The sequence below is a fragment of the Dermacentor variabilis genome, chromosome 4 (assembly GCF_050947875.1).
Source record: "Dermacentor variabilis isolate Ectoservices chromosome 4, ASM5094787v1, whole genome shotgun sequence".
Taxonomy (NCBI): Eukaryota; Metazoa; Arthropoda; class Arachnida; order Ixodida; family Ixodidae; genus Dermacentor; species Dermacentor variabilis.
Window position 1 is genome coordinate 35,152,032 of NC_134571.1, and position 14,878 is coordinate 35,166,909.

The 14,878-nt window shown below is 44.8% G+C and overlaps 1 long non-coding RNA gene and 1 other non-coding gene across 2 annotated transcripts in view; both read right to left on the reverse strand.

Moving 5' to 3' along the window:
- Positions 1-14,878, reverse strand: part of LOC142578931 (uncharacterized) — a 209,463-nt gene that overhangs the window by 30,065 nt on the left and 164,520 nt on the right. The gene's annotated exons all lie outside the window — the stretch shown is intronic.
- Positions 13,426-13,498, reverse strand: TRNAS-CGA (transfer RNA serine (anticodon CGA)). Its single transcript has one exon. It is a non-coding gene; the product is annotated as a tRNA-Ser (tRNA).

Below are 14,878 nucleotides of genomic sequence, written 5' to 3' on the forward strand. Positions count from 1 at the left end.
TTTTGTTACTCGCTGTTTCAGTTGCTCATGTTCTTTCAGGTATGATTGGAGTAGGATCAAATGGTCCCTGGAAAGACGAATAAGAAGCGTGGCAGCCAGCCATTCAAAAAATTAATTACGCAATCCATACATTAGCCTATAGACCTTATCCAGAATGATTCGATTTGTGTTTAAGAAGTGTAGGCAGCGTGTATAAAAGAGTAAGCAAGTATTTCTCTTGGTCCATCATTGTTCGTATGCTTAAACAACTGGCCTGTCTGAAGAAGTTGTTCAGATAACAGTCGTAAAACATCACGACTCACTACAATCTATAGGTGGACAAGATTATGGAGGTCGGTGTTTCTGGAGTTACCGTTATCCAGTGGTCTCCGGGCGCTTCTTACAGTAGCTCATGAACCATTGATGGTCGCATTGAGCGCTTCACCGAATTCAACGCCCCACTTAGCCAACAGTGTAGAACCCAACTAACAACCGGTCCCGGCCTGTCGCTGGTTCTTCACACATGTTGTCTTTTCGCTGCATTCACATTCAATGAGCGCCGATGCCGCAATTCTTGGTCACCACAATAGTTATGCAGTTGCAATTCTGGTAATACTGTCATTTTGTAGGAAATGGCTTGTCTATGTATCGAAGTTGGCCTGTGCTATCGTTCCAGTGCTTAGGCGGCATAAACAGCTGCAGGGGCCATAAAACTGCCTGCTCCATATTTTCCGCGTCTTTTTCAACAAACTTCTGCTGCTTCTAAATCTGTGCCATGCCTGCTAACTTGAAGGACTGATACACGCACTTAAGGAATCACATGGAACGCTTTGCGATTACTATTTCTTCAAGCCTATACAATTCGCATTTTTCGTTTTCCTGTGCTTCCCTCTGCCGCACACTGCTGGAAACGTTTTTGGAAGGGTGCGGGGTTTTAACCGGTTGATTTGTGTACGTGCGCCCATGTTGAGTGCACTTCAGTTGTGTGTTTCGTGGATGGCGAATAATTATTAATGGCTTGTCCGGGGACGCATGTCACTCCTGCAAGCCATGTAGCACTCGCGGAGTTCTGGGTGAGCAGGCCTGAGGGCGCTACTGTTCTCACAGTGCGGCCGATAAAGGCACATTGAGTTCAGTCCGACAACGCCGACTGCAATGGACGTTGTCGCAGATTTCTGCACTTGGAGCTCACTTCTTGTATTCGTTTTACACATTCTTTAGACGTTTCGCATATTGAAGAAATCTTCGAGCACGCCCTTTCGCGTCGGATTTACCAAAGCGATGCATTTGTTTGCATCGAAATGTACCGCCGTAGATCGTTGTTAGCGTCTAACATTGGGGAACGGGTGCATCGCTGTTATAAAACAATCTGAAAAAAAGCAAAACATACATATCTGCGCATGTGAGCCGCGTTGTTCCACCCTGAGATGAGTCAATATGAGCGGTTGATCGGCTTAAACAACGGCAACTGTGATCCAGATACATATCTCACGGGCTGTTGAGTTATTACCCCTTCTCGCTTTTCTTTATTTTCATCATACTGCGCTCGCATAGGCCGTGCTGTCCTCTCGCAAGAACGCGCATGCCATCGCTGACACACCATTGGCACACACACAACTGAGCGAGGTGGTTGTTCATGCCTGGTGCTGTACCGAATGCGCCGTCTCTGCACATCCACACAACTGCTGTGACCGCTCCTTTCTGCGAGTTCAAGCGCATTAGCACGCCGTTCAGTTTTCGCAGCGTAGCCCAAAGCTTACCAGCGGTCTTGTCGGAAACTTCGCAGCCGTACCTTTGGTTTCGCGCATTTGCACGACCCCCTTCGCATTCAGTCGTATGCACTCCGCACAACAGGACCCCCTACTACGCGCTTTTCGTTTTTCCCAACTTGAGCAGTACGGCCTTAATGGTGGTGCGCTCGTCGAAAGGCAAAATAAGCGTTTTAGCACCAAATCTGTGCTAAAATCTGTGCGATATTCGCATTATCGAACCCCTTTCTAGCCGCGTCAGAGCAGTAACAACATTTCTCCTCAAACAATTATTGCCGTAAGAAGCTCCGTAAATTCGTCAACGTTAGCTCCTATACTGTCGGTTTCTGCCAGAGCGAGCCACGGTCAGGCTCCTGGCTGTTTCACTCGAGGCAGCCCAGGTTGCGGTGGCTCAAGCGACGAAAGCGGAGCCGCAGTCACCGCTCATCGTCTCGGCACAACACTTTAACCGCCGTGTTTGACGGTGCCATAGAGGTATCGTTGATTGCTGACATCGGTTTCCTGGAAGCCTTGGTAGATATTGTAAGTATATTGCGTACATGTAGCGAACGCCTGTTCTAGTTTTCGCCACTTTCTGTTACGAATATAAGGCACCCATATAACCAAAAATTTTGGCAATCTGTAGATTGTACTACGTGTAGAGTACGAAGACTTTTTGTAAGAACACGTATTTGTAAAGCCTGTTTTGCTCGGACTTTCGTTGTCTGTTGAAGAGCAAGAAGGTTGCTCGGAAAAAGATTACATACGATAGTTAAAAAAAAAAAGTACAAGGGCACAAGTTGGCAGATTTTGCAGATACATGATTTAGAATTGATAGTGTAACATCTACTGAGTCCAATTTGTTCCTGTATATTTTTCTAAAGAACCTTTCCATACGCTCTTCAAAGTGCGGCGTATAACAAGGGAGGAAATATTGGCTTCACAGACGATTTTATTCGCACCAGCCACCAGCGAAATTGAGGAGTGTGTTCTATATATTTCGCCACTATCATTTCGGTTGACTTAATCGTCCCACTCACGCGAGAAAAGCGAGTAACGTGGAACGCAGTCATTGATAAATCTTCCCCAGATATAACCATGAGAACTCTATCTATAGAGCGCCACGAATGCCTAGAATGAGAAAAACGCAAGGACCCTTTGCCTGCTCGTCGAAACATCAATACAATGTCTTTCAGAAGACGTGCGAAATCGATAATATTGGAGGAGAAATGCGCCACAAGAAACGCTAGACATAATACATGCAAGCAGAGGCTAGAGCGCCTATGTATATTGTTAGTTTCAATAAAAGAAGAGCAGTGTACACATACAAGGGTAATATATACGAATAGTAGGCAACACAAAATTAAATTGTGGGGTTTACGTGCTAAAGCCACAATCTGATTATGAGGCGCACCGTATTAGGGACCTTCGGTTTAATTTAGACCACGCGCGCTTCTTTAATTTTCACCCAATGAATGGTATATAGGCGTTTTTGCATTTCGACTCCGCCTAAAGGCTGCCCCAACGGCCGGTATCAAACCTACGACTTCGAGCTCGGCAGCGCTACGGCATAGTCACTAAGCCACCTCTGCATGCGAGTAAAAAGGCGGACAGGAAGACAAGTCTAAATAAACTTACTTAAATCAGAATAACTAGATAATTTACTCTTTGCACTTGGGATTAAGAAAAAAAAAAGAGTAAAAGCTTTCAGCCCAAGTACTCCGTACAAATGGTTAATCAGCGAAGCTGAAACGTGCGGCCCCGGTGTTTATCACTGGTTAGGTCCCGACGGGTCATTAAAGACTTTGTAAATTATTGGAGACCTCTTCGTGTTTCTTAATTAATTATTTCCGACGCCGAACGCGGGAGCCGTGGCACGAGCGCGTACTCACGGTAGCGTCGAGAGACGCCAACGAGCCAGCTGTGGAAGACGCCGACACTGGAGCCAATGTCGATGGTAGTTTTTTTCTACACGTGGACACGATAATACGCAAAGTAGCCTTTAACTGCGAAAAAACTGTAGAAAAAAAAAGAAAAGAAGAAAGACTTGAATGCCTGAAGCACCACATGGCCGCCATGAACTAAGGCCCATGCTGAAGGTGTTCGAAATGCAACGCTACAATGCAGAGTACAAACCACGAATAGTCTAATCGTTGTGCCTGTAACAGTGACGATTGCTTCAGTGCGTGGGTTTTTGCGATCCACTTTTATGTGCACCTACGTTTAACATTTGTGTGTTACCCTGCCGCGCTCTATAGGCAGCGCTCTATATCTCAGGATTCAGTACCGTTTGTCCCCAATTGTGGCGCAACACAACTGATTAGAAACGTAAGCGCGTATGAGCTGTCTAGAAAAGGCCACCATGAACAGCACCTTGCATTCATTAATCGACCGCTCAATACCGCTAAATTTTAGTTGCGTACATATTAAGGAAGACGTGGTGCTATGCCAAATTTAATACACAGCTGCGTAAAAGTAACCGTTCACAGAAACAATCGAAAGGCTGGAACGCGTTAATTACTGTATCCAAACACTGAGGATTCGGCTACACGTAATGTATGAACCAACAAGTAATATGAAAATTCTCGGGAGCATTTACCACGACCGACACTGCGCACGCTTATCAAGTGACCGGAACAAACTGTTTAAGTTCTCTGCAAAAAGAAAATGAATTATAGCGATTTGCATGTCGATTTATTAGGCACGTGTGGGGCGTTTAAGCTGCAAAACGAGAAAAGAAAACATAGCCTAATTGTCTTCACGTGGCTAGTGTTCGGAGCACATTGAATGCCGCTGCAGGGTTATTATTAAGCGTATAGCGCGGCCGTACGCGCGCTTTCATTTCCCGACAATGAAGTCAGCACGCCATGGGAGGGCACCACGCCGGGGCCGCGAAGCGCCATTCTCGTGCCACAGAGTGCGCAGCGCAGCCTGGCAAATAGGCGCACGACATAATCGGATCGCATTCATCTCTATATATATAAGCAGCCGAACAAAGGTGGACTCGCGCTGCAGCCACCATTGTTGTTGCGCCGGGCGCTTTCGGAGACCGTCGCCAGACCACGTGGTGACACCGGCGCGAACTGTAGCAAGTCCTCGTTATTGACCTGTTTTTGGGCACTGCCGCTCTCGTTTCTTTAGAAGAATGAAGTTTCACTGGATTTGCATTCCGACTCGCAGCGGTGACTTACCCGCGAAGGCTTTGAGCGTGCGCCATGCTTCGACACGACTATATGGCGAGAAAAAATAGCGACGACGCTAATATTTCATGTTTCTTTCTTTTTTCAATATGTTTGTGCCTTGCGGCGAGAGAAACAATGCAATTCTTTGAACACTCGGGATACTATGACATTATATATATATATATATATATATATATATATATATATGGGCTAAGTGAGCGCTATAGAGACGAGCATAAAGCAAGATGCCGCAAGTGCTTAACCCATACAATAAATGTGGAACATTAAACCCAAATACTTAGCCCTCCGTCACTGCAGCAGCTCTGTTACTGGTGGCGGCGAGTAACTAAATTATGTTTGCATAGCATGACCAGAGATTCTGCCGTTCAGCGCTCACATACATCGGACGGTCTGCAACTGCCTGGATGCTTTAACTCCGGTGCGGAAATGCCGTAGCAAACCGCCTACAGTTCCTTCATTGGGGGTTTTTTTTTTACTCTTAAGGCCGAAGTATTACAGAGAGGAGTGGGGGCTACAACATACACGAATGTATAAAACAAACATTAACGTATACGTAATGCAGGTTGCTAACGAACGAAACAAGCTTGCATGAAATAATCAGAAACAGCAGTCTTGAAGGCACTACCATCGGTTATAGAAGCGATGGAGGCTGGGAGGTGGCGACGTTCCAGAGTTTGATCTAAATTATGTGGGGCTAAAATCTACCTTTACTCTATCATTTTAAGGCACTAGTTAGTTAATTGTACCGAGAGTTAACTACCACATTTACTATGTTGTCACCATCACAAAAAAAAAATGGCAGAACTCGTCCCACTTTGACTGTCGCCAGTAATGCGTTTAGCATTGAATCGATATAGCGGCGCAACATAATGCCACCATCGCAATGAGTTATGTATGAAGTGTGTAGTGCAGCGGTATTCATCTTTCGCGCTTCCCTAAGAACACTGGGCGCCATATAGCATCCCCACAGCGAAACGCGCGCGAGGAGTCCTAAATACATGGCGCGCTGGTGCGTTTGACCGTTTAGAAAAGACTCGTGCGTCAACCGCAGTCCTCTCTCGCGCTTCTTTTGGTTTGCAGTGGCCATTCTGACATTTCTGTTGCTTCGGCTGTGTGCGGCATATGTGCTGTCTGCAGCATCGTCCCACCTTTCTGACTCGCTTGCTTGGATCAGATATGGCCACGGCGGCATGACACCGACCGTATGATGAGGCAGTGACCACAATGGAAAGACAAAGGTGGTACGATGGCTAAGGTATGTCAACAAAAGGATGGCGATTCTCAAGTGATATGATTGCGGTGTAACAACGACAGCGTGACGACGCCGGCACGAGGACAACGGTATGATGACTACGGCATAAACATCATGCTGTGAGGCACATTTAGACCTGATCGAGGCAAACTTGAACTACATATATATATATATATATATATATATATATATATATATATATATATATATATATATATATATGTATATATATATATAAAAATGTGTGTGTGTGTGTGTGTGTGTGTGTGTGTGTGTGTGTGTGTGTGTGTGTGTGTGTGTGTGTGTGTGTGTGTGTGTGTGTGTGTGTGTGTGCGCGTGCGTTCGTGTGTGCGCCTTCTACCTTCGAAGTAGTTTTTTCGGTATCTACTTCTCCTTGATATATACTGCACATCAGATCTATACAAAGACATGCGTATGTAAAGAAAAAATGTATTTGGAAACAGCACTCGGGTCTTTGATCTTTTGGTGTATGATGAGCGCTACCTGCTGTCTCTACAGAGGAAGCGGAAAGAGACACAGAGAGAGAGAAAAAAAAGGTATGGAGGTCAACCACGTGCAGTTCGTTTGCCACCCTACGCAAAAGGAAGCCATATGCGAAGTGTGCGGATGTCTGTTGATGTCGTCGAAGAGTTCTCCCGAATCTTGCTAAGAGCCTTGAGCTATGTTTACGCTGTCCAGGTTGTCTAATGGGGAATTGAACTGGCCGATGCGCAAGGGTTTTTTTTTTTTGTCTGTGTGTGCACAACATTTTTAAAGATTGCCTATGGCAGATAGCACAATTATAACCGCTGATCTAAATTACTCGATGAGGCGACCATTACTTCTACGAGGAATCGAAATCTTCAATTGTATAATTAACGTGTTTACGCTAATCAACTTCTTAATTAATTACTTCGCGTGGCATATTTCAGTCTACGAGTTATAGCCGCTAAGTTCGTGCACCGTATCCACTTGGAACGAATTTTCCGAACAGCACGAATTCCGAGATATTAATTTTCAATGTGTCCGTCGAAATGCACTGGTGTTCCAGTTAGTTTTGCGCTTCAATGCATAAAACAGCGGTTCCTTGGAAACGTAACTAGAATGCCAATGCATTTTTTCGGATACCTTGAAAATCAATGTGTTAGAAATGGTGCTGTCCAGAGAATTAATTTCAAGTGCATACGCCATGTGAACCCAGCGGCCATAATTCGTAGATTGAAATTTTACGTAAAGTAAATAATTAAAAAGTTATTTAGCGTAATTACCTTAAATAGTCAATCGAACATTTTGCTTCCTCACAGAAGTAATGGCCGCCTCATCGAGTAATTTACATCAAGGGTTAGAATTGTGCTAAAATTTGGTGCTGCTAAACACGCACACGCACGCACACACGCACACCTTGTAGAGTGGTGCGCGGTATACACGAGACAGCAACAAAGCCCGGCATGGGGCGACCCACTCCAGATCAACCATGCCTTCCAACATTGCGCGACCTGCCAGCGCGCGCAATCTCGGAGGTAGCGGATCGACCAGCTAAATGTAGCAAAAGTTGCGCCCTGCCATAGAGTTTTCTACAATAATTACTAGAAAGAATTCAGGTCCTGCTATCATTCAGCCGACATAGGAGCGATGGTTAGGACATAAACTTGTCTGATGTATGTGCTTGTGGCTTCGGACTTTCTTGTGGCTTCACTTGTTGCTCATTATCTACCTCTATTGCCATAAATTTCGCTCTTAGACCACACATAATCGCTGTTAGTTGCAAATGTACCGCTTTGTCGTGGGTCCGTGGCGTAATGGTTTCAATATGGGGCTATTGTGCTGGAGCTCCTGTGTTCGAATCCTGTCGTCGGAACATTTCAGTAATTTCGGTTTCATTGTTTATAAAGCCGTGCTTAATCGAAAATTATCAGTTTACAAAGCCACGCAGCCACTTCAAGTCAGAAGGACGAATTTGCGACAAAATCGCGTACCGACCACCATTCCCATGCTTGGTGCATGAAACGCTCTGCTTGCCACTCCCGTAGACACTAGCGCCATAGTTGCCTATAGTAACTGTACGAAAACCTATGGGCCCTCTCATCCGCCCACCATTCGCGTTTTCACTTCGGCTTTCAGCTAAAAACAGCTCAGCCACCCGGCCAATATCTGGAAGTGGCGGCAACGCGTCGCCGGAGTTCCGGTGAAATCAGTCTCTGCTCGGAGGATGAACGAGGAGTGTTCTCTCGTGGAGTGGCTTGATCCAAATCGGTCAGCGGAAAACGCAGGGTTGCTCTAGCGTCGACCAGTGGGATCCCATTTATACGCCATTGAGTTAAAAACCAAACCAAAATAAAACGCCCTCGACTTTGATCAGTGGAATCCATCTTAAGTTAATGAGTTCTATAGACTAATCTGCTCTAGCTTATAGAAAATTATCGAAACTGACTTATCAGGAACTCACGTTGTTTTTGCACAACTGATTAACACAGCGATATAGTAAGTTGTATCCTTGGCGTTGGTAGAAGCGCAGGCCCATGACATTTATTACCACTGATGCAGCATCATGGGCACATAGCACTAACGGTACACATTGATATGTATAGTGAAGAAATTATACGATGGATCGAAAGGCCGCATAGAGGCATCGTTAAACATGGAGGACGCTATTTCGAAATGGTATCCATCAACTTGAGATACGCATCTTCACTTGCACAGTACGCTTAATTAGCATTCTGAATATGGCTCACAACGATTATATATGTGAATGAAAGTTTCTTATCTCGCACTCTTTATGCTGTCCTGGGAAGGCGGTGATCGAACAACGCAGAATTACCATGTATCCATTGAGCGCTATCTGTGGACTACGGCCTGTCACTCCTGCATTAATCGAAGTGGACGGCGCACTTCACTTAGCTGGGTTTGCTGCGTTGTAAGCGAGAAACCTTCACTTTTTTTGATATCTGATATTTTTGTATTCAAGCGGTATCAAGGGCTGCCAATTCAGGAAAGACGCCGCACATCGATTCGCAGCCCTTGCGACAACGCGCCAATATGCGTAGATCACAAGAAAGACTGGAAGGCGATTCGACGTCTAGTCGATGTCAGTGAAATACAAAGCCTTCCTGAGCGAGTTGGGGGTGAGCATCGGGTGCCTAAACAATTGAACTTTTTCTAAGCATCTCATTCGCAGCATCTGAAACGATAGCGTCTGAAAACCCCGTCGCCAGGGAAGAATGCAATAGCCTCCCAATACCATCAATACCACCAATCGCACTGGGGTACTCCCAGTACTTAAATCACCGGTCCTTACGCCCCGGGTTATATGCACTTGTACTTATACCAACGTTACTGTACGGTGGTACTACCGGGTGCATCGGGAGCACTGACGCCAGCAACAAGGATGCACAACCGTGAAAACCCATGAAGGAGGCTAGAAAAGTACCCGATATGGAAATGTGCGGGTAACTCGCCAACAAAGACATCGTCATTGAAAAACAAACATGATGGTGGTCACGTGGAACGCATATATTTTAGTTTGTAGGATATGTTGGAGGCGTGAATACATTTCGAAAACTGGTAGAATTAGGTTTCACTGGTGAACGGAGAAACCTTCAACATCAATTTACTTTTTTGCGAGATTGCAATAGTTTTGTAAAGGTATAAACCAAAATTTATTAATAGAGAATACTCAAGTAATCAATCAAACATTGCGACTCATAGTGAAAGTAACATGCGCCTCGAGTGCTTCAGTTGGGTATGTGGCATTGAGTGGGTTACCATTGGCTTTCTCTTCAAAAATTTACCTGAATTATACACAAAAAGAAAGAAACAGGTGGTACGTGCTCCCTTCATTCAAGCATGACCGGTGTTGCTCTGAAATAGAAACCAGCAGCAAAGCAGGGGGGTCAAGGTTCTCGGAGGCTAAGTGCAGCAGACGCAGCTACGCGCAGTGCTAAGAAGAAATACGACAGATTGGTATCATTTTCCTACTATGTTTGAAAGGAGTTTCAGGGTCCCTTGAAGAGCAGTTGTCGTGGACGCACATTACTTTATCTAGTTTAATGCACTGTCGACACTTCTTTATAAATAATTTCCCTTTAACTGCCACTTCTTCGATATTGTAACACCTACATTGTAACTAAAAAAATTTCGCGTCATTTTCTCATTTTATTAATTACTTGTCAATATATTAGTCAACTGTGGCCGATCTGGAGTAGTGGTACAATAAAAAAGACGTTGCTACAAACGTTAACCGATATGAGAAGAAACTCGTGGGTACGAGCCATGTTTTTAGGCAACAACAACATCACTGAGGGTATGCGCAGCAATCACTCAGGTCAACAACAACAACAATAAACAGCAAATAATGAGAAATTATATCAAAGCTTCACGGCTTCATGTAGTAGAAAACAGTGTTGTACTCTCACTTGGAGCATTGGTGTTAGGATACAGCCAGAGGAGCGTTTGCCGAGCAACAAATAATTACCTCTCCAGCACAAAAAAGAAAATCCTTTAAGGACTTCCCATTTTTCCACGACTTATTCATTTCTCCGTCATTAAATTATTGAACGCAAATACCAAAAAGAAATACTCGCAATGATTATGCTATCCATAATTTAAGTTACCCTCCATACAAACTCTTTCTTTTACCTTGAGTATTATTTTTGTAAATTCCTTTTATTTATTCGCTTTTATTTAAAGCTTACCCATCTATTAACGCTATTTTATTTCATTTAAGATCCGTTTATTTCGTACATTCATTCACATTTTTTGTGTATAATACTACCAGTTCGTGGCCTATACCCCATGGTGGATTTGTGCCATTGTTGAAAGAATTAGGTTCGTCATTATCAAAATTCGACAGCCCACATTCAACTCAAGAAGTGAAATTCTCTTACGCATAGACCGCTGGCCTTCCGGTTTCCGGCCACTTTCGCTGTGTCAGCTCATCCATTGTTGGATGTCGCACGACCACTAAAAAATCACGCTGGCAAAAGACAAGGAAGAAGAGACAACATTATCAAGCAGGAATGGATGCCTCGAACAGTCTCGAGTCTGGCTTCGGTACCAGTGGGTGCGCGACTTGCAACGAAGCGACGAGCGCCCTCGGCCACCAGCCAAGTCGTGACCGAGCGCGTGCCCGCTCCAGTCCCCAGCGGTCGTGGTTCCCCACTGCGGAGGCAGTGGTGACCACGCAGCATTACACATTGTGCTGCGCCATCGCCGGCGCCTTATTCGCCATCGTGCTCTTCGCAATCACCGGCGCCGTCTGGTAGGCGAGCCGATGTCTTTCTTTCTCTATTTTTTTTTTTTTGGTACCAAGCTGCCTTGCCGTCAAAATGTTACGGGATCGTGGTCCGGATTGAGTGCCCTGGAGTGGGAAGTCTTGCCGGAGTCATGGATCGATGGATGGAAGGATGTTATGAGCGTCCCCTCTGGAACGGGGCGGTGGATTGCGCCACCAACCTCTTGCTATTATACTACTTAATGTCCTACCTAGGTTAAACAATAAAAAAAAGAAAAAAAAACACCATGAACTACCACACCCAAATTTTCTGATCCCCTAGTACGAACTGTGCTTTTGTACGTATCCGTCTTCTCTCGTATCCCTACTTTTCTTCCACCAATCCCCGAATCGCCTCTTACTAATACCTATTGAGGACATGTTTACCACTGCTCCCGCTGAACCCAAGGGCTTCAAGGAGGCCAGTGGCGCCTAAATCGACCCCTGGGTAGACGTCTTCACATTCTAATAAAACATGCTCCCTATTCTTCCTAGCTTTACCGCAGCAAGCACATGCTTCTTCTTCCGTCTTATATCTCGCTTTATAGGTGCGTGTTCTAAGGCATCCCGATCTCGCTTCGAGAAGTAATGAGCTTCCCTTTGAGTTATCATAAATTGTTTCTTTCCTGATTTCGTTTTTTCCTCCTAAGTGGTCACTCATGGCAGGTTTCTTTTCCATTGACGCCACCCATGAGATTATTTCACCCTCTCTGACTTTCCGCTTGACCTTCTTTGCTGCTGTATTGCCTACCCTACAGGCCGCATACTTGCTGGTAAGCTTCCTAGTCCTTTTCCTCCACTGTGAATCAATGTTTTTCCCGTAGAGATACCTGAACACTCGCTCCACCCATTTACTTTCTTCGATATTCCTCAGCCGTTCTTCATACTCAATTTTACTGCGAGCTTCCCTCACTTCAAAACTAGTCCAGCCCATATCACCCTGCACAGCTTCATTTGTAGTCTTCCCGTGAGCGCCCAATGCGAGGCAACCCACTGACCTTTGGTTCCCGTCGAGTCCTGATTGTACCCCTGACTTAAAGCAAACAACCGCATTTCCAAAAGTAAGTCCTGGAACCATTACACCTTTCAACATACCTCGGAGAACCTCGTAGCTATCGTATCCCCATAGCGCTCTGTGCTTCATTATGGCTGCATTTCTCTTCCCCTTCACTGTTATTGTTTTTTCCTGTGTTTCCATATAGATATCGCCTTCGTTTATCCATATACCAAGATATTTATATTCTGTTACGGGAGGTATTTCCTGGCCCTTCATCTCCACTGTCTGTTCACTGTTTTCGTTGAATACCATAACACCTGATTTTCTAACACTAGATTTCGAACCTAAATTGTTGCCTTCCTATGCACAGATAATAGCCAGACGTTGCAAATAACTTGCAACGACGACATTTTGTTGCAAATAGCAACAAAATGTCGTCCGTATAAAATAAACCTGGGAGCTGTTGCTCTATTACTGTACCCGCATTTTGGTATGAGAGATTAAACCCGATATTACTTCCTTCTAGCGCCCTCTCTATTCTCACCATGTACATCATAAACAGCAGCGGGGATAAAGGGCATCCCTGCCTCAGTCCCTTGTTGATATTAACTTTCTCCTCACTCCTCATCCCTTCCCATTCAACGCAAACTGTATTTTCTGGGTAAATCCCTTTCAAAAGCTGTAGACAATCATCACCTAAGCCTTCCCTTTCCACAATATCCAGCAAAATATTGCGGTCTACGTTGTCAAAGGCTCCTGCAATGTCTAAAAAGGCCAAATATAACGGTCTGCTTTCTACTTTTGGTATTTCAATACACTGAGTAAGAACAAATAAGTTATCATCTAAACGCCTACCTATTCTGAAGAAACCAACAAACACTGACACCAAGGACAACATAGGGGAAATTACTTGTGCTTAATAAATGAAATAAAGAAACGATAAATCAATGGAAATTAAAGTGGATGAGAAAACAGCTTGCCGCAGGTGGGAACCGAACCCACAACCTTCGCATTTCGCGTGCGATGCTCTACCAATTGAGCCACCGCGGCGCCGTTTTCCCATCCACTTTCTTGGGTATTTATGTAGAGCATCGCACACGGTAGAGCATCGCACGCGAAATGCTAAGGTTGTGGGTTCGGTTCCCACCTGCGGCAAGTTGTTTTTTAATCCACTATAATTTCCATTGATTTATCGTTTCTTTATTTCATTTATTAAGCACAAGTAATTTCCCCTATGTTGTCCTTGGTGTCAGTGTTTGTTGGCTTCTTATGATATCACTAATAAAGATCGGCCCCTCGGTTAACCCCCCTTTCTTCTCGTTACCTATTCTGAAGCCATTCTGAAGTTCTCCCAAAATGCCATTATTCTCTGCCCATGCTTGAAGCTTTAATTTGATTGGCTGCATTACTAGCCTGTATATTATCGATGCAATGGTCAACGGTCTATACTAGAGAATTCTATCTTATTTCCCCCTTGCCTTTATAAATTAAATTCATTCTACTTTGTTGCCAACTGTCTGCTATTTGTCTATGTTTTAATGTTTTTTCCACTGTTTTCACCAGAGCTTCCTTACTTTTTGTTCCTAGTTCATTAATCAGCCTAACGGGAACCTCGTCTAGCCCCCTGGCTGTGCGCTTAGGAATTTTCTCTTCCGCTTTCTTCCTGTTGAAATTTGTCAGCACCAGCTCTTTTTCCACTTGGGTCTCTTTCATGCTCTTTTTTTTCTTCAAGTACAACCTCGTCATTGGCTTGGAAAGATTCGGCTGTTATTTTTCGGATGTAATTTATTGCCACTTCTCCTTCCAGTCTGTTTCCATCTTCGTCTAGGATATGTTGTTGTATTGTAGTGTATTCTCGCGTTGCGCTGCTGAGCGCGAAGTTGCAGGTACGATCTCCGGCCACGGCGTCCGCATTCCGACAGGAGCGGAATGCAAGGAAGCTCGTGTATCGTGCTTCGAGTGCATGTTAAGGAGCTCCGGGTGGTCAAAAATATAATCTATACTTATCCACTATACAGCGTACGTTATAACCCACTGTCTAGTTTTGAGACGTTGGAACTTCACAAAAACAACTTTATATGCGTCTGCATGTTTTCTTCGTTAACATTCTTTATGCTCTCCGTGATCGCGTGCCACGCCCTGTTGTACAAGAGGCTTGCAGAAATGAACACTAACAGCTGAATGAGCTCCGCTGAGTGAATGTGACCGTGCTGTCGCCACTTTTGGGCACGCATATATGACACGCATGCAAGATTTTGGGGACCTACGCTTGTACTGCCTGACTTTGCGTGTGTCTGCCATCGTGAGACGATGTCGTGGCGCCCGCTTAACTTCTTGCTCTACACAAAAAAATGCCATAGTACAGCGCATAGGATAGCTCGTCTCGCGCTGACTTGTGACTCCGCGTATATCGACCCAACATGGCTATGA